Raw genomic sequence first — 20,122 nt, 5'->3', positions numbered from 1 at the left:
TCTAAAGAAAAGTGTAAGTATATATAAAGAAGTTTCTAAGTTATTGAACATTTTAAGGAATCAAAATCTTTAACATTAACTAATGACATTTCAAATTTACCCTCTGACACTAAATAGTATTTGTGCTCTGACAACTGAAATATTTCCATGTTTCCTTTTTCCCATATTAAAGGAGACTACTGAATTGCATTGTGATGAATTTAAGATGCAGTAAAAATCAACTTTAATGAAACTATAGCATCTAATAGAAAAAGCTGATAGCAAAATTAGAATAGAGGATCTTAGGAATTATCAAGAGTTTTGCCCAAGTCAGCATAAACAGGGCACTTTGCAAACCTTTCTAAATTTCATATTTAGCAAATTATACACAAGCTTTAGAAATATTCAAAGTAATTATTACCACAAAGAAAAAGAAACTTTTTAAAAATTTGCTTTACTTTCTCTGCATTATAACTTCATGATAAATTGTGGTAAAATCATTATTTGTTTTTTATGTTCTAGACTGATTTTTAAATTAATAAAAATATTCATGTATTATTCATATGATTCTGTATTTCATGTAAATTTACCCCTCTTTTTTCCACAAAACTCAAACTATGAATTAAAAATCTATTCAGAAAACTTTACATGCATTTTACCACTTTCCTCTGAAGCAAGGGCAGAAATATATCACATTTTAATGTTTCATGTACTCAGTGGTTTAGTGTTTATTTACTTATCAATTCACAGTTAGAGAAAGAGCAAAATCAGCAGCACAAAAACAAATGATTGCAAATGAAAAGTAAAAACAAAAAATATTAAATGTTATTTAGAATAATTTTTGCACTGATCTATTTTTTAATAAGATGTACATTTGAGTTTTGCCATCAATAGTTAGAAGTTGATTTTTATTGGTCTAACATATATATTACAGTATTTTTCATTACCATTTAAATAAACATTTTGAATGTTCACATTTTCTATAAATCTGAGAATACCTCTCTCTTAAAGTGATAATTACTGTTTTGAAGTAAGTCAATTTGGAAACCTAAAACAAAACTGAATAAGTCATTTGTTGCTGCATAACAAGTTACCCTAAAACTTACAGCTTAAAGTAGCAAATGTTTATTTTTTTCCCACAGTTTCTGACAGTCAGGAATCTAGCAGTGGATGTGCTGGGTGGTTTTAGCTCAGAGTTTGTAACAAGGTCAAGTCAAGCTCTTAGCTGGGGTAGCAGCCATTTCAAGCCTTAACTGGCACTTTAGAATTTTCTTCCAAGCTCACCCACCTGATGGCTGGCAGACCTGATTTCCTGACAGGCTCTGCCTGGAGTTTCAGTTTCTCAACACATAGGACTTCTCATATGTTTGCTCAAACTGACAGCCTCTTTCTGCCAGAGACAGTAATGGAAGGGAGAGATGAAAGGGAGAGATGAGGGTAGTGGGGAGGAGAGACAGGAGAGAGAAAGAGAGTTCTGCCATATGCTATTTGACACATTCACAAACCCTGGTAATACGTGGGAGGGGTCTACACAGATGTGTGAGAACAACAAACAGGGAACACTGGAGGTCATACTGGAGGCTTGCTACCACAGTCTTGTCTGGCTATCAGTAAAATTTATATTCCTCCTGTAACCAAATAGGGTAGGGGGTTCCCAGAGAAAGAGAACAAGATACGGCTCTCTTGACATAAGAGAGACTATTTTTGGCCTAAGAAATTTTGTGATTTAAGCCTGGCCACAGTGCTTGACTTTGAACAGGTCTCAGTAATTAATGATCTTAAGGGAACAAAAAAATACAGAAACAAACTATGATCAAGCAAGAGAAGTAACAATACAAAGATAATATATCACTTGTAAAGACTCCCAGTTCTGTTTCGATGGTAAAGATTAGCCTGATGGTTTCAACCACCAGATCAGCTGGAAGCTAAGGGGTGACGATGTGGACCTTTTCTGAGCCTCGTGACTCAGTACTAAAACTTGGACCCTGTAGACTGCCCAAATCCCTTCATGAGTATGCATGTACGTTTAGCTTAAAACTGCTCCAATTTTGCTGCTCCAGGAGACACTGCTTTGGGCAAGATCCTTGAGGTTCTCCTTACTGGCTGCAAGGAATAATAAAACCTTCCTTCTCCCAATCTTTGGCTTGGTGTGTCTTCTGGCTCCACATCCACCAAAAGGCAAACCCAGTTTTTCAGGTAATACTTCCACAATCAAAACACACTTATCTCCTCATAAGGCCCCCCTAAAGACTTATCCTATTACAAACTCAGCTCAAGTCCAGATTCCTGTATCTAAATCAGGTCCAGAGTGAATAAGTCTCCTTGGGTCTGGCTCTGTAAGTACAGTCATTTGAGTACAGTTCTTCTTGACTTAAAGTGACAAGTTATCTTCTTCACTTAAAGTGACAAGTTATCTACCTCCAATACAACCCAGCTGATGATGGTGCGATTAGCACAGATAACATCTTCATAAAAGGGAGAAAGTGGAAGGTAAATGTAGACATTGTTTCAAAACAATTCTTACATTCATCCAGGCAAGAATTGTACATGCTATGATTAGGTCTCAAGGCCAGGGAATAATTGTTGAAGGCTCTTGGTTCCACCCTGAGTCCTGCTTCCTTTTTCATGAAAGGTAGCATGTGTTGCTTCTCAGTCTGCTTACTGTTACTAGTATTTTGTGAGCCAAAATGTCTTTTCATTTTGTACTTTCTCTGACCTTTTCTGTCAAAGTTGGTAATGTTTCTGAATACAGAATTCCTTTTAAAAGTTGTGAATCTTATTGGGCTTCCTACTGTTAGATAAAAGCCATATTTATGATCTCTTGGAGATAAGCCTTCTCTACTTTGTATTCAATCTGGGAAGGTTGAGAGACAATGACCTTCAGTATTTCAAAAGCTCTAATGTTTGATCGAAGGCATATATGAGACACATGTTTTACCTCTTTGGAGAGTCTTTTGTCTGAAGTAGCCTTTGATCTTTCTAAGATCTTAACAAAAGATTTTCAGTCATACTTGCAGCTTAATCTTTGGTCTATTTTTCCCACAGTGTCATGGATTTGATCTTTCCTCAGAATTTTAGCATCTTTTGCCATCTGAAAAGCCTGAGAATTTTCAAAGCCATCAAGTTTTAATATTTTAACTATTCTTCCTTTGTTTTATGTCACTCTCACATATTACTATAAGCAGTAAGAGGAAACTAGGCAGTACTTTCAACACTGATTGAAATTCTCCTCATTGGGAGACAGTTCTCCATGGGTCTCTGGTGTTTCTTCACTCTGAAATCTTTTTAGGAATGTCTTCATAGCAAACAATTTTGGAAGAGAGAGGTAGTAACTCCTTCCAGGATTTGCAGCCTAAGATGTTAAAAGATGTTAAAGATCACATCTCCCTCTGTGCCAGTTATGTTGTAGTTTTATGTATTAGCTTCTTATTGCTGCTGGAACAAACTTGGTTGCTTCAGTTACAAATATACATGTCTCCTTAGTTCATGGTCTCATTCATCTTCAAAGTTATAAATGGCTGGTACAGTCTTTGCTCTGCTCTATAACTCTAACATTGACTTTTCTGTCCTAGGAGCAGCTGGAGATGGTCAGAAGAGCAGGCTCAGAGCTTCTTAATCCCATACCCAAGTGTCCAACAGGCCTCCGGAGCAGAGTGGCTCATAGGCCCAGGAGATCCACAGGACCTCATGTTCCTACACATGACACGACCTCAGGTTCCTATACCAGAGACCACAGAGCAGAGGCCTCCTGGGAAATGTGTTCTGGGTATGGTCAAGTGTGGGCTTCTGGCCAAGGAGGCCTGCAGTGGAGGAAGCCTAAAAGGCCTTGACCATGAGGATGAAAGCTGCCATCTCAGAGAAAAAATACCTTTCCCATAATCCAGGATAATCACCCCATCTCAAGATTCTTAATTTAGTCACATTTACAAAGTCACTTTCACCAAGTAAGGTAACATATTCATAAATCCTAAGGATTAAGACATAGGCATCTTTACAAGGCCATTATTCTGCCAATCATAGTCTATATTTTGTACCCCAAAGATTCACTTCCATCCCACATACAAAATGAAATCACACCATAACAACATCTCCAAAAGTCTCAACCAAGTAACATCAACTCAAGGGCAAAATCTCATTCCTGTCTCATCAGTTCAAACACCCCAAATATCATAATATAAATCAGTCATGCATAAGACTTTGGATTTAATCCTTCTTAGGGAAAAATTCCACTCCATTTGTGGGTCTGAGGAACTAGAATCCAAGTTATATGCCTCCAAGATACAATGGTGGGACAGTCATAGGATAGCAGTTATAGACAGTCTCATGCAAAATAGGAAAATATAGAAGGAAAAAAAAAAGAGTTGCCAGTTGAAACAATTTTGAAGTCCATCTAGGCAACCAGCATTAGCTTTCAAGCCATTAGCTTTCTTTGGCTCTCAGCTCTACTCCCTGGCTCATGGCTCCTCTACCCTCACAGTTGACCTTTATCTTTTAGAAGTATAGCTCATGTCTACAGCTTAGTAATTGTATCTGTCTGTTTTCTGCTACAGAATTTTGAGAGATTAACACCTTCTTTCATTCATCTTATCCTCTCTGTCCCTTTTGGTCTAAGCTAGCAGTGTTTCTACTGGTAAAAATTTGTTCTACCCTTATCAGTCCCCCATGTATGTCATGGGTTTTCACTCTATTAGACAAGAGGCTACACCACAGAGCTTTCCTGAATAACCCATCTCTATTTCTGACTTCTATCTAGATGGCTGAGATAATACATGAGTCACACACCTTCAAAGAGTCTTCTTGGGAGTGAACACTATGACCTTTAATTCCTTCCTAGGCACTAGCAAAAATTTCCAGTCATGCTCACAGCATTGTTTCTAGAGCATGTTCTGAGAGTGAACGTCCTAATTTAGCATCTTTTGCAACCTGGATAGGCTGATAATTTTTCAGATCATCAAGTTATATTGCCTTTTGCATAATAGTCCTTCCCTCAATGTATCTCTTTCCTCCTGCATTTTACTATGAGCTGTAAAAGGTAACCATGTCACATTTTCAATACTTTGCTTGGAAATTTCCTCAAATATCCAAGTTTATCATGTACAAATTTTGCTTTGCACATAACTGCAAGACACAATTCAGCCAAGCTTTCTGACACTGCATAAGAAGGATACCACTCCTCCAGTTTCCAGTAATATGTTTCTCATTTCTTCTATCAGTCCTCACCAGCAACATCTTTAATGTCCATATCTATCAACAGTCAGTTCACAATGATTTAAGAATTCTTTAAGGTGATATATGTTTTCTACACCATGCTCATCACTTTCTTCTGAGCCTTCATCAGCAGTCTTAAATGTCCATATTTCTAATAAAAGTCTGTTCAAGGCAGTCTAAGTTGTTTCTAGAATGCTCCTTAATTTTTTTTTCAGTTTCTGACCACTGCCCAATTTCAAAGTTACTTAACATTTTTAGATATTTCTTAGAGCAGCACACTACTTCAAGGCACCAAAATCTATTAAATAATAATTTCTTTAGGCTGATGTAATAAATTATCATAAGTGTGGTGATTTAAAACCACATAAAAATATTATATTTCTAGAGGTCACAAGTCTGAAATAAGCCTCACTGGGCTGAAATCAAGGTATTAGCAGGGCTACACTCCTTTCTGGAGGCTCCAGGGGAGAATCTGTTTTTGTGCCATTCCTGACTCCATGGACCTCTTCCATCTTCAAAGCCAGCAATGGCTGGTCCAGTCTTCCTCATGCTACATCACTTTGACACTGACTTTTCTATTTCCCTCTTTCACTTACAAGGACCCTTATAATTATTTTGGGGTCATCAGTATGTTTTCCCTATCTCAAGATTCTTAATGTAACCTCACCTGCAGAGGGCCATTATTAATGAATAATGATATATGCATTATGTTAAATGAATATATCATTTAACATAACATATTCACAGTGTCTGGAATTTTTGGAGGAAGGACATTATTCTGCCTAACACAGTTTGAATACAGCTCTCTTGTAAACTGGGGAGTTTCTTAAGCTTGTGGTTCTTCATTTGTGACACAAATGCCATTCATGTTCAACATCACTCGAAGCCACTTTGCATTTCCTTTGGGACATGGGGGGCAAGAGAAACTGAAGCAAGAAGGAAGCTTGCGGTGTATGCAATGATTTGAGTAAAACAGTCCTTTGTCTCTGAGACCTAGGAGTCTGATGTCTTCCGGGAGGATCAATGAGATTGTGGAAAACCAATTTGTTAGCTTTCAAACAAGATAAAAATCTCAAACTTTTCTCAGTACTTGACTACCTTAGCCTGATTACACGTTTCATACTTTATATCTAACTGTAGTTTATAGGGTTGCTAAGCTTTCTGCTACTACACTACAATAAACCCTTTCCCTAATTCTTAATAACATTTTCCTCACTTTCTTGTAAGTCCTCTCTTGTAGATCTATCAAAGACCATACACATTCTATTAAGTGCTTCAACAAAGCACTTTAGATTTTTACTATCGTTCTTACATTTTACTCTCTATTTTCAAAGCCACTCCCACATTTCAAGTTTTTTTTTTTTTTTTTTTTCAGTACGCGGGCCTCTCACTGTAGTGGCCTCTCCCATTGTGGAGCACAGGCTCCGGACACACAGGCTCAGCGGCCGTGGCTCACGGGCCCAGCTGCTCCATGGCATTTGGGATCCTCCCAGACCGGGGCACGAACCCGTGTCCCCTGCATTGGCAGGCAGACTCTCAATCACTGCACCACCAGGGAAGCCCTCAAGTTTGTTTCTTTAACATGCAGATCCTGATACCAAACTATGTATAAATATTATTTTGTGTTATAATAAATTATCTTCAAAAGAGCAGCTTAAAACAATAAGCATTTATTTCTCATACATTTTCTGAGAGTCAAGATTCTGGGATTGGTTTAGCTGAGAACTTCTGGTTCTGGCTCTCCTGTAGGATGATGCCCATACTGTTGGCTTGTGATTCAGTCACCTCAAGACTGAGGCTTGTGAACCTCTCTCCTTCATGTGGTTGTTGGCAGGCTTCATCCTTGTTATCTCTTGGCTAGAGGTTTTATTTCCTCATCATGTAGTTTTCTCCATAAGGCTGCCCACACGAAGAAGCTTGTTTCCCAAGAGTGACTGATGAGAGCAAGAGCAATTACAATTTAGTCTTAAAAGTGACATATTCTTAATTCTGTCATATGCTACTTGCCACACAGACCAATCTGTTACCATATAGAGGAAACTACACCAGGGTATCAATACTAGGAGTTGAGATCATTTAGGGCTATGTTGGAGGCGCAGTACTACAAACTGTATTATTTGATATTATTGTATCAAAATTAGTTCTAACTATTCCTATAAAAATATTTGATGATTTTGATAATATTAATGCAAAAACATCTATATAGATAGCAAATATCTTTTGTTATGTATCTGAAGTAGAAGAAATTATCTTATGCCTAGATTAGTTATTTTTTAAAATTTATTTTATTTATCTACTTATTTATATTCTTGACTGCATTGGGTCTTCATTGCTACATGCGGGTTTTCTCTAGTTGCGGCGAGTGGGGCCACTCTTCATTGTAGTGCACAGGCTTCTCTTTGCGGTGGCTTCTATTGCTGTGGAGCATGGGCTCTAGGTGCGCGGGCTTCAGTAGGTGTGACACGTGGGCTCAGTAGTTGTGGCTCATGGGCTCTAGAGTGCAGGCTCAGTAGTTGTGATGTACAGGCTTAGTTGCTCCGTGACATGTGTGATCTTCCCAGACCAGGGCTCAAACCTGTGTCGCGTGCATTGGTAGGTGGATTTTGGTAGGTGGATTCTTAACCACTGTGCCACCAGGGAAGCCCTAGATCAGGTAATTTTTTAAAAAATTTTGCAATCAGAAGAAAAGAAACATGTTTTATAGAGCACTTTTCTATATGAGTATATTTGTATATGAAATTATCTGAAAATACATTCATAATTTTTTAAAATATTTATTTATTTATTTATTTGGCTGCATTGGGTCTTAGTTGCGGCACGCAGGCTTCTCTCATTGCATGGGCTCCAGATCACACAGGTTCAGTAGCTTCAGCATGCAGGCTTTCTAGTTGTGGTGCGCAGGCTCTAGAGCATGTGGGCTCAGTTGTTGTGGTGTGTGAGCTTGGTTTTCTGGTGGCACGTGGGATCTTAGTTCCCCGACCAAGGATCGAACCCGCATCACCTGCATTGGAAGGTGGATTCTTAACCACTGCACCACCAGGGAAGTCCCACATTCATGATATTAAATGGAAAAAAAATGTGCTTCAGTAGCATGGTTCATGGTACCTCAGAATATTCAGAATTTGTCATTGGCTGGATGAGCATGAACATAGCTCCATGACTTGGCCCCTTGTCATCTCTCTGATCTCATATATTATCATCTCTCCTCTACCATAGATGTACTCCATTCTGGCCACTCAGGGCTTCTACTCTGATTAGTGCAGGCATACCCTGTTTTATGGTGTTTCACTGGACTGCACTCTATAGATATTACGTTTTTACAAATTGAAAGTTTGTGGCAAGCCTGTGTGGAGCAAGTATATCAGTGCCATTCTTCCAAAAGCATTATTTTTAAATTAAGGTATTACATTGATTTTTTTTTTCAGGCATAATGCTATTGTACACTTAATAGACTAAAGTATGTGTAAATATATCTTTATATGCATTGGGAAACCAAAAAATTTGTGTGACTCTTTATTGCGATATTCATTTTATTGAGGTGGTCTGGAACTAAACTCACAATATCTCCGAGATACACCTGTACCTCTACCTGTAATGTTCTTTCACACATACCTCTATAGCTCATTCCTTTAACTCTTTCAAATACTTGATCAAATATAATCTACTTAATGAGAAATTCCTTGTTGAAATGTGAATTAACCTATGTGGTGTAACAAATTGCTAGTTCCAGATTCATTTTTTTTTAAATGTAATTACAAGCTTTCATAATACTATATGAAGTTTGTCCTTGTTTTTCTTATTTTTCCCCAATACAAAAATGTAGTTTCTGTGAGGCAAAGATTTTTGTGTCTTGTTCATTCAACAGTGTTGTTTCACAACCTCAGGAGCTGTCCAGGTTTAATCTGAAACTGGGCCCCATAGACCGAGGGCAGGGTGAGACAGAAGGAAAAGGCAGGTCATTCCAGATTGGTAGATGGCAGGTTTAATATGCAAGGGAACTTACTTAAGAGGTTTGTCATGGGCAGCTGCAAGATAAGTAAATTTTGCACTTGTCCACCTTATCTTAAAAGTTTATATAGAATCCTTAAATGGCTTCAGTCAGTACCCAGTCCAGATAGCCTCAACACCACATTTCTATTTTGAGGTGGTATCCTTGAAGCAGGCTCTGAAAGTGGGTAAGGCAAGCAGAATGCACATTCCAAGAACAGGGTAGGAGGTGGGGTTCCTCCAATTTCCCCAATTGCCCAGGTCCAGCTGGATGGTCAATTGGCGATCATGTGTTTTTGATGGCTTCTTCCAACACTCAGGTATGCCTGACACTTAGAATACTGACTGGAACCTTGTAGGAACTCAAAGAATATGTGCTGAATGAATGAATTGAGGAGTTTTTGAAATAGAAGGCTAACAGGTTCATCTGCAGTTGGAATAGAATATATGAGACACTTCCCTTACTTTAATGAATAAATTGTTGTTTTGAAATATAAGAAAGTGGAATTACTTAAAGACTTACATCATCATTGCATATTTATTTGGAAATACTGCTCATCTTCTTGGCTATTGTCACACTGGGAGCTATTAAGGGATGTAAGGACGTTTTTGATTAACTATCATTGTTGCTCCAACATTCTTTGTATCTGTTAATGTTAAACGACTATTGCTGAACAACACAAAACATTATTGATTATTTCAATTTTAAAAGGTTATTCCATGAATTTTTTAGCACAACTTTAAAGCACTAGTCAGAAGTTATAGTCTGCAGTGACTTGAAAGGCTGCATAATCCAGTTGATTTTTAGTTTTCCTATAGAACTTGAATTGTTATTAAGGTTATATGATAATAAACTCTATTTTTTCTATTGAGCATCATGCCAATATATGATTTTTTTAGTTAATAGGATTGCTATTGTATTTTATAATAACTTTTGCCAATTCGATAACTCCTTTACTCAAAGGAAGATCAAAGGACATTTTGCTCTCTGATCACTAGTTCTTCAAACATCCTTGAATGACATTTCTTATTATTTTCTGAAAATACCTAAAGTAAGGCAGAATGTCTGCAGTATAATATAGAATCACTTCATGCCAAAAAGACAGAGTAGCTAAAATTATTAACTTTATGTTAGCCAGAACTGTTGTCAGCACTTCTGTTACTACTTTAAAAGAAAATCTCAGTTTATACAATATTTTGGAGGTATTTACTCTTCTCCCCTCAGAATCTGCTTAATATTAATGCAATTAACAACCCACTGCATTTCAATCTAAGTATTTTTTCCTTTGTAGCTAAATATCTTGTATCTTCCTGCGTCTTATAACTTCTTCCTTCTCTCTTTTATCCTCTGTAAAGGCTTTCAAATTGAGGGAAAACTATGATGGTATTGTGAGTGAGAACTTCAGATCATTAATCCTATTTCAAACAGATGAGCTTTGACCATTTCCATTTTATCATTGGTTTTTCCATATTAGCTTTCTTTTGATGAAATAATGACTCCCTTTGATGGAAAAAAATATCAAAAATCATTGTTATAAACTGTATTATTGTGTGGCTATTTTGCATCAAAAAGATGCAATAACAAGTGCACTGGGTTGAAGTGTCCTCTCAAAATTCATGCCCATCCAGAATCCATGTGACCTTGTTTGGAAAGATGGTCTTTGCAGATGTAATTAATTAAGATGAGGTCATACTGGATTAGAGTGGCCATAAATCTAATAACATGTAAATCATTGTCCTCATCCAATTGTCTTATACCTAATATAATAGCAATACACTTATGGTTTATAAGAAAACCAGGCAATAATACAGATAGACATAGAAGGACCACACCATATGACAGCAGAGGCAGAGATTAGAGTGATGCATCTAAAAGCCAAAGAATGCCAAGGATTGCCAGTAACCACCAGAAACTAGGACGAGGCTAGGAAACCTTCTTCCTTAAACTTTGGAGTGAGCAATGTTCTGTCTGCACCTTGATTTCAGGCTTTACCCTTTAGAACTGTGAGAGAATAAATCTCTGTTGTTTTAAGCCACTCAGTTTGTGGTGCTTTGTTATAGCAGGCCAAGGAAATGAATATACTAATATTGAATCTATGAGGTGTCTCTCTATAAAGACATTTCAAAATATTGTGCAAATCTATGTATTTTCCATACAGTATAAACTTCTCATCTATACATTACCTTAAGGGCCTTTCATGTTAATGTCATTATAAGCTGCAATTATTCAGAAATTAGCAACTTAATAAATGTTAAAATTATTAAATATTTTTTCTTGATTTATCCTGTATGTGCATTCTAAAATGAGTTAACAGGGATGTGTTCCTTCTGGAGGCTCTGCAGGAAACTCTAAAGGAGAATCAGTTTCCTTAGCCTTTCCCAGCTTCTAAGAAGCTGCCCTTATTCCTTGGCTTGTGGCCGCACATTACTTCAACTCTTCCATTATAACAGCTTCTTCTCTGACTCTCACCCTCCTGCCACCCTATTAAAAGGAACTTATAATTGCATTGCCTCACCTAGATAATCCAGGATAATTTCCACATATCTGGAGCCTTAACTTCATCACATCTCCATCTGTGAAGTACTATTTTTCATGTTAAATAACATTTTCATGATTTCTGGAGATTAGGATATGGACATCTTTGGGGGGCATTACACTGTCTACTTGTCTATTTTAAGAAAAATAAATTTGTGTTTTGTCATTCAGACAAGAAATACAAGGGAAATAAAACCAGATTATCCTCATACTTTCCATGAGCAATACTACTGCCAGAGGAAAAGGGAAAGATAATTTAAGAGATAGCATAAAAGAAAAGAGCCAAGGATTTGTTTTCCAATTAAATGACTTCAGATATAAAGGCCTTAGGAAAAACTGTTAACATACAATAGCTGTTGAAGATTCATAGAATGAGCTTCAGACAATTAAAATGACTAAATAGACACCAAAGTAAACACTAGTGTATAATATTAAAATACATATTTACATGTAAAAATAATAAATGCTTGATATATGGGGTAGAAAACATAAATTATTATTTATGAAGACTACACATCTAGCAATGTACTTACAACTATAAAAAATGGATAAAGAAAGGGGAAATACATACAAAAATAATTTAAATATTCACATTATTTGTCATAGTATTGGTATTCCTATTTAGGAATATGTGCACAAAATAAAATAGGATGAAGTAAATGTATAATTAAGTGGTATTTTAATTCTATCTTTCTTAATGTTCTTGAGAAAGATTTTTTTTGTTATGTTAAAAGTGTAGGAGAGACTCATATATAAATAGAAGAGATTAAGTAAACAATCTCTAGGCCTGAATTGGATAAGAAATATCAGAAATCAATTTATATTTCACCATATACTGCTCTGTCAGAAAATGCCTAAAAATAATAACTAAACCTGTAGCAATAAGTATCTCTAGTGCCTAGACTATAACCTTAAAATGCCATTTCTTGAAGTATGATTTAATTCAAGTCCAGGGTAGAAAATGTCCAACATGTGCTTGAAACATACTGTCATTCCCAATAACAAGGAAGATACCACTGCCTTTCAGGATCATGTCAGAAGGACTCAGACTCATTTGAAGAGGTTTCCACTGACCAAAGAAGAAGTAATTTGAGGATAATGAAGGAAAATTGCTGTTGTTCATTGAAACAGATCACATATGTTTAATTCCAAAGCTTCTACATTACATAAAAATAAGTGTTAACATTTGGAAAATGGTACAGACTCCATTCATTATTTTGAAAATTAGTATTAAAGTGAAAAAAAGATAGAATGACTTTATTATAAGAACTAAATCACTTAATAGATGGTAGGTGACACAAGTTTTCTTTTTTATGGCAGATAGTTGGAATGATAGCATTATAATATTACTATTTTCAATTCCTATTGGAAAAAAAAAGAGACTTCCAGTGGTATGAGCATTCTGCTGAAGAACCCATCTGTGAATTAGACTTGCTAAAAAAAGTGAACCTAATTCTGATTAATTCTCTCAAGTCAATTATCAATTTATAGAGTATCACGTTAAAGTTTTCAATGCAGACAAAATCTCAGAATCTAGAATGTGAAGAACTTTATGTAGAAAAATACAATGGTTTTTCAATGAGTTAATTACAAAGAAATCTAGAATTATCTATAGGTGATAAAGGATATATTAAAGGAAAAGAACAACAGAGTTAAACTCAGTGGTAATGGGTACACACTTGGGTGGTAAAACTAAAGAAAAAGGAATTATTTTCTCTGAAATCAGATCAGTGATTGATCATAGTGGAAGCAGGCTTGTGATTGGGAAGGGCACATGGGAGGTTTCCAGGAGGCACTCAAGGCTCTATCTCCAATCCTGGATCTTCACACTATTATAGTTCATCAAATTACACATTTGTGTTATGGATTTACTTTGTTGGGATGATTCTTACCAGTAAAAAGTTTAAAATAAGAAAAATCAAGTAAATCGCTCTTCATTTTATTAAGTGATATCTGTACTATTTACCTCTTATTAAAGAGTGATAAAACAGAGAAACTTACATGTTCTGCTGGTAATAAATAAATTAAAAAACATTTTCTCTGAGTCAGGTTGGCAATACATATCAAAGTATTAAAATGATCATATACCTTACCCAATCATGTCACTTGAATTATTTTTTCTAATAGTAAGGAATTTATATAAACATATTTTAAAAAATTATTATCCATAAAATTGTTGATTATAGACTGTTACAAACTATATTATGTATTAATATTACAGAGTATAATTGGAGACAATATAGTTAGAACTTGGAAATTTTTGAATATTTTAAATTAATTTTTATTATTTAACAAAATCTTTAAATGTGAGTTTAAAAAAATCAAATGAACTGTTAGAAATACTGTTTTCAATGAAATACTCTGAAAAACACTATGTGTAGGTATTATTTTCATTTTGTAAGTGTTGAGTTCTGAAAGTATATGTGTTGAAAAGCAATTACTTAAGAGATTCAATCAAAATACACACAATGGTTGACCATGAATAAAGCATAATAGGAAATTTGAAAGATTTCTTCCTTACCAATTCTATATGTTCTAAAGCACTCACTATGGAACCAACCACTCATCTATCCAACCACTTCCTGCCCACTTCTATCATACCTTGTTTACCTCCTTTATTTCTTTTATTTGGCTCTTATCATTACCATCTTATTCATGATCAATTTGCTCATTTCTCTCTCCTACATTCTCTTTTCAAGTTCTACAAGAGCAGGAACTTTATTTTGTCCACTGATAAATCTGCAAGGCCTCCTATAATCCCTGACACAGTAGGTCCTAGCAAATGTTTGTTGAGGTGATAAATAAATGATTGAGCCTGTATTATTTTTGTCAACATGAAAATAGTAGATATTACTTCTAAATGTTTATTTAAATTCCAGAGTAATGGAAACTTACAGACATTACAAATACACTTAAACTGGCATTAAACATTACTAAGTTGATCATAGGAATGATTGTATTTTGCTCTTCTCTCAACTTTTTAAAGTCTTCACTTTTTTCTTATTACAAGTTAAAAAGGTTAGAGTGAGGTCTGTGCCTATGTATTGTCTTTTCCTAGCCTAATTTAATTTCTCAAATGAACTTTACTTTCTGGCCACATGATTTGCAAACATTATCCTCATATGGTAAAATTGCCATTGACATATGCTTTGCATGGATTTTCAACTGGAGCTGAATTTTATCAAAACCAAAAAGGTCTCTTGTTTCTTGTTTATGGCAGCATTGTAATAGACTAAATATCATTTGTCTAAAATGCTCTCTGGTTGTGTTGTCCCACTAAATACACTTAAGGTGAAATCACAGCAGTTTTTAACACAGAAAATGAGAACTGTGCACTTTTTATTATTTGACAAGGGCATGGCGTTATGTGATCAGAGTAAATTTGTGAACTGTATATTCTAAAATGGGTGGATTTTATAATGATTAAGTTTTCCTCTCAAGTATATCTTTGCTGCTTGAATAATGTAACTACAATAGAGGAAATGACAGTTAATTCAGTAATGAAAACGCAGCTATTGTCCAAGTATAGAGAAGCACACTCCATTAACCTTTCTGTCCTTGGAAATCAGACTGACTCATTGTGCAATCTCAATTAGCTTGTCAAATAAATGCACTGCCACTCCAATTCTTTTCTTTAGTTCAGTTTTAGGAAACAGGGTGTGCAAAAAACTGAAAAAGTGTTATAATTTTCTTCTGTGGGAAAATTATCAGGCAATGCATATTGAAGTAATATTTAAAACTGAGTATAGTTTTTAATGAACACAACAAGCATGATAATAGGCATGGCTCCTGGTTTCATGTTTTATTCTATTTTTCTTTTAATAATGGAGATCATGCAGCCCACTTACAGTTGAATATTGGCTATATGTAAAGTAAAAAAGTGACTGGCTTTTTTTTTCAAGTTGCTAAATCACATGTATTATTGGCCATGTGTACATAGCACATGGCTCACCTTTAAGGATATATTTGACAGAGTTAGGAAGAAAAAACAAAATTGTTTTAATAAATATTTTTCAATATATATTACTTTCCTTAAGCCATAAACCACTTGCTCCCAAATTGTTCCTCCTTTGTATTCCAATACCCAGATATGATGGCAAAAATCATGTAATTTAATTGAAAATGTGTGCAAATAAGAACTACCTTTTAAAATATGGTGGCAAAGTGCATATTTTAATAAACAAAGATTGTGCAAGGTGAGATTTTAAGACACAGCCACCAATTCTACATTTTTTCTTTGTTCTAAATGAACACATCTTTTCAAATTCAGAGAAATGGGTCTCTTCAACTGATAGAATTAAGCAAAGTTTATTTTCTAAAATTCCTTAATATATCATACTTTAAGTTGGTTTTTGACCTTTATTCTTTTCAACATTACACTCTACCCTATTTCTTTTGACCAGTACTTTGGCATAGTTCTCAACTTTTAGTTTAATCTAATCTTATATAAAGCTTTTATGGTTCATTTTTTTAATCTGCAGAACCAAAAGAAATATTCAAATTGAAACTGAAATCAATCTGTAATGTATTAGGAAAAAGAAATTCCGTATGTAGAATTAATATCTACAATTAATTGAAATTAATATCTGTAGATATTAATTTATCTACATTGATAAGGTTATATCTATATTTTGATATTTTTAACATTTCTGCTCACACTTCTTTTGTTTACAAGTATAAATAGGGAACTTTCTGTGATTAGATACATCTTTGCCAAAAGATTGTGACTCTATCATAGAAATAGATGTATTTATTGTAAATTTCTCAATTCATTTGAGAAAATCTGGACAATGGGCAGAAAATAAAAACAAAACTAAACAAACTCAAATTTCCTTTGATTTCACTTCTGAAAACACTGTCAGAAAAAAAAATTATGTTTTTAACTTAGTAATTTATGTTTGAACAAATAGGGTCATAGCCTGTGTTATCCAGAAAGCAGAGCCTCAGGCAGTGGGCCATAAACTATTATGTTAATACGGAGTATAATTTCCAATCCAGAAGTGAGGGACATGTAGATAAAGCAGGAAAAGTGGGACAGTTATTGTCATTCTGGAATCCTGATCACTAATACTGATTGCACGGTCCCCAAAGACAATTCAAGAAACCAAATAAACCGAATATCTAAAATGTCCAAGGGTGAGGAAAGGAAGAGGATTTCATATCTTGGCTAAAAGCTTCCATCAGTCAAAGGTTTGCATTAATTCCCCCATATTTACAAATTGTGCATGTGGCACTGAGGGGGTTCCTGTCATGGTATCAAAAGGGCACAAGGTACATGCACAAGGGGGAAACTATCAAGTTGTTCTCCCATGAAGCCAGTTGGAGCCCATGCACTGTGGTAGCCAGGACAAGAGAAAGATGAGGTCAAGAGACCTGTAGTAGTGAGGCACTGTCTGATATAGGAAGTTATGGTAGCTCAACCCATAATATTCAATCATTGTTCGTGTAGTACTATCGTTTTCCATAAGCAGGGGTTAAAGAAAATAATTCCTGTAATTAAGATTATGGATAGTTCTTTTGTTCATACAAGATCTAGACTATGTTTGAAAATGTCTAAGAGAAAAAAATTAAGAAGTTATTATATATAGATTTGACTTTATTTTGAATATCAAACACGAAGAGACACAAGAGCAGCAGTGCTACTCTGTGTTGTTTAAATTGTGTTTTCAATCCTTATTTTCTGTTTGTTCTGCAGAGGGACCAGAAACATTTTAACTAAATATCAGAATAAAATCCACTTTTAGAATTATATGAAAATATCTGGTCATGTCAGTGGAAGTGGGATGGTGATGGTGTTCAAAGGATGAAAGGAAGAAAACTGACTTAATTGTTGATATATTAAAAAACTATAGAAAAGGAATAACAGTTGCCTATATTCATTCTGAAAATGCATCAGAGTGCATATTTCTTTGGGAAATATTCAGATGTAAATGCTATCACTACCAGAATGTAGTTTTGCTCTAACACAATGAACTTGTATTGAAGCATCTCACCAGGTTGTGTTTTACATTGTCAAGTGCATGATAAGAGACATCTTAGTGAAACATGTTTGAAAACTACCAAGTCTTCAATATTTTAAAAGAGGGAAACTTCCTTCTCAAGCAAAGTGTTAACTGTAAAGAAAGCATGCATTCTTGATGAACAAACATAGCATGTTCTATGCTTGGCAATGCAACTGCCTCTCCCATTTCAGTAAAGGATATACTTCTCATTGTTTTTCTGTGTCTTCTATATTTTATTGCCAACAAGTACTCTACAAACAATATTAAAAAAATTGCCTATTCTCATGAAAATCATCACATTTAATAAATCTAGGGCTTAAATCAATTGCCAAACGTTTAGAAGCTTAAAGACTTGTAACAATATAGAACAAATAGGAAGTTGTTTTATTTCATTACACAGAAATAGTGAGTTTCTGGAAGACATACTCAGAAGCATTTGACTAAAAATGAATTCTCATTCATGAAAAAAATTCTAGAAGATTTGTTAGTGCAATGATTATTGTGCAGGTATTTTTAATAATATAATTAAGTAAATATTTTACTTAGAGATTCACAGTTACCATTATGTATGTTGCTGAAAAATGCTTTTGTGAAACTATGGCTCTAAAAATAGGACTTGATCAAAGGATCAATTTTTTTTCAATTTTGAGAGAAATTCTTTACTAGACATATCAGAAAACTTTTTTTTTCTTTTTCACATTAAATAGAAATCACAAAATGCTGGAAATTTTGCTTCATTAATTAAATACTTTTGTGAAAAGAGCATTACACTCAAAATATGAATTTGTAATACTTTTTTCTTACACTTATTAACAATAATAATAAAGTATATATTGTTGAAGATAATCTTATTTACTTAAAGGCAAAGAAAATGGGCAATGTGAATTAAAAGACACAAGTTTTGAAATAGCCTGGTGGTACAAAGCATAGTTCTTTTCTTATGTGGTAAAGCAACCTGCTACTTGTTACTTAGGGTTCCAAACACTTTTAATATTTTTGTCTAGCAAATGTTTATTTCTCCACTTGTTATAGACTTTTTTTGACCAGTTTTAGGTTCAAAGGAAAATTGAGCTGAGCATACAGAGATTTCCCATATAATCCAAGCTCATAGCCTCCCCCATCATTACCATCTCCAACCACAACAGCACATATGTTACAGTAGATGAACCTACATTGACACAACATTATCAGCCAAAGTTCATACTTTGTATTAGGGTTCACCCTTTGTGTTGTACATTTCATGGGTTTGGACAGATTTATAATGCCACGTATCCATCATTACAGTATCATATAGAAGAGTTTCACTGGTCTGTAAATATGTGTTCCATTTATTTACCTGTCCCTCCCTCCCAACCCCTAGCAACCACTAATGTTTTACTCTTTCCATGGTTTTGCCTTTTCCAGAATGTTATATATGTGGAATTAGACAGTATGTAACCTTTTCAGATTGGCTTCTTTCACTTACTAACAATGTATTTAGTTTTCCTCCATGTCTTTTCTTGGATTGATAGCTCATTTTTTTTTAGTGCTGATTAATAGTCCATTGTCTGGATGTACCACAATTTATCCATTCACCTACTAAAGGCCATCTTGGTTTCTTCCATATTTGGACAATTATGAATAAAGCTGCCATAAACACCCATGTGCAAGTTTTTCTGTGGACATAAGTTTTCATCTCTGTGAGTAAATACCGAGGAGACTGATTGCTGAATCATGTGGTGAGAGTATGTTTAGTTTTGTAAGAAATTGCTAAACCGCCTTCCAAAGTGGCTGTACCATTTAGCACTTATACCAGCAATGAATAAGAATTCTTATTGTTCTGTATCCTCACTAGCATTTGGTATTGTCAGTGTTCTGGATTTTGGCCATTCTAATGGGTTTGTAGTGGTATCTCATTTTGTTTTAATTTGCATATCCCAAATGGCACATGATGTAGAGCCTATATTCATATGCTTATTTGCCACCTGTATATCTTTTTTGGTGAAGTATCCGTTAATCAGATTATTTCCTTATTGTTGACTTTTAAGAGTTCATTGTATATTTTAGAAAATAGTCTTTTATCAGATATATCTTTTGTAACTATTTTCTCTTGGTCTGTGACTTATCTTCTCATTCTCTTGACCCAGAACGTTTTTTTATTTTTCTTTTTGACATGAGCATAAAGATTCAAAACATATTGGATGCCAATGATAACATTAATTCTATTAAAGACAATTTTTGGGAGCTCCCTGGTGGTCCAGTGGTTAGTATTTTCACTGCAATGGCAGGGTTCAATCCCTGGTTGGGAACTAAGATCCCATAAGCCACACAGCAAGGCCAAAAAAACAAAAACAGATCATTTCAAACTTTGGCATTTAAAATGAGAGAAAATTACACTCATTAAACATTTTCCAAGAGTATACAATGGAGA

The sequence above is a fragment of the Orcinus orca genome, chromosome 5 (genome assembly GCF_937001465.1).
Source record: "Orcinus orca chromosome 5, mOrcOrc1.1, whole genome shotgun sequence".
Classification (NCBI taxonomy): Eukaryota; Metazoa; Chordata; class Mammalia; order Artiodactyla; family Delphinidae; genus Orcinus; species Orcinus orca.
Note: the sequence above shows the minus strand (reverse complement) of the source record.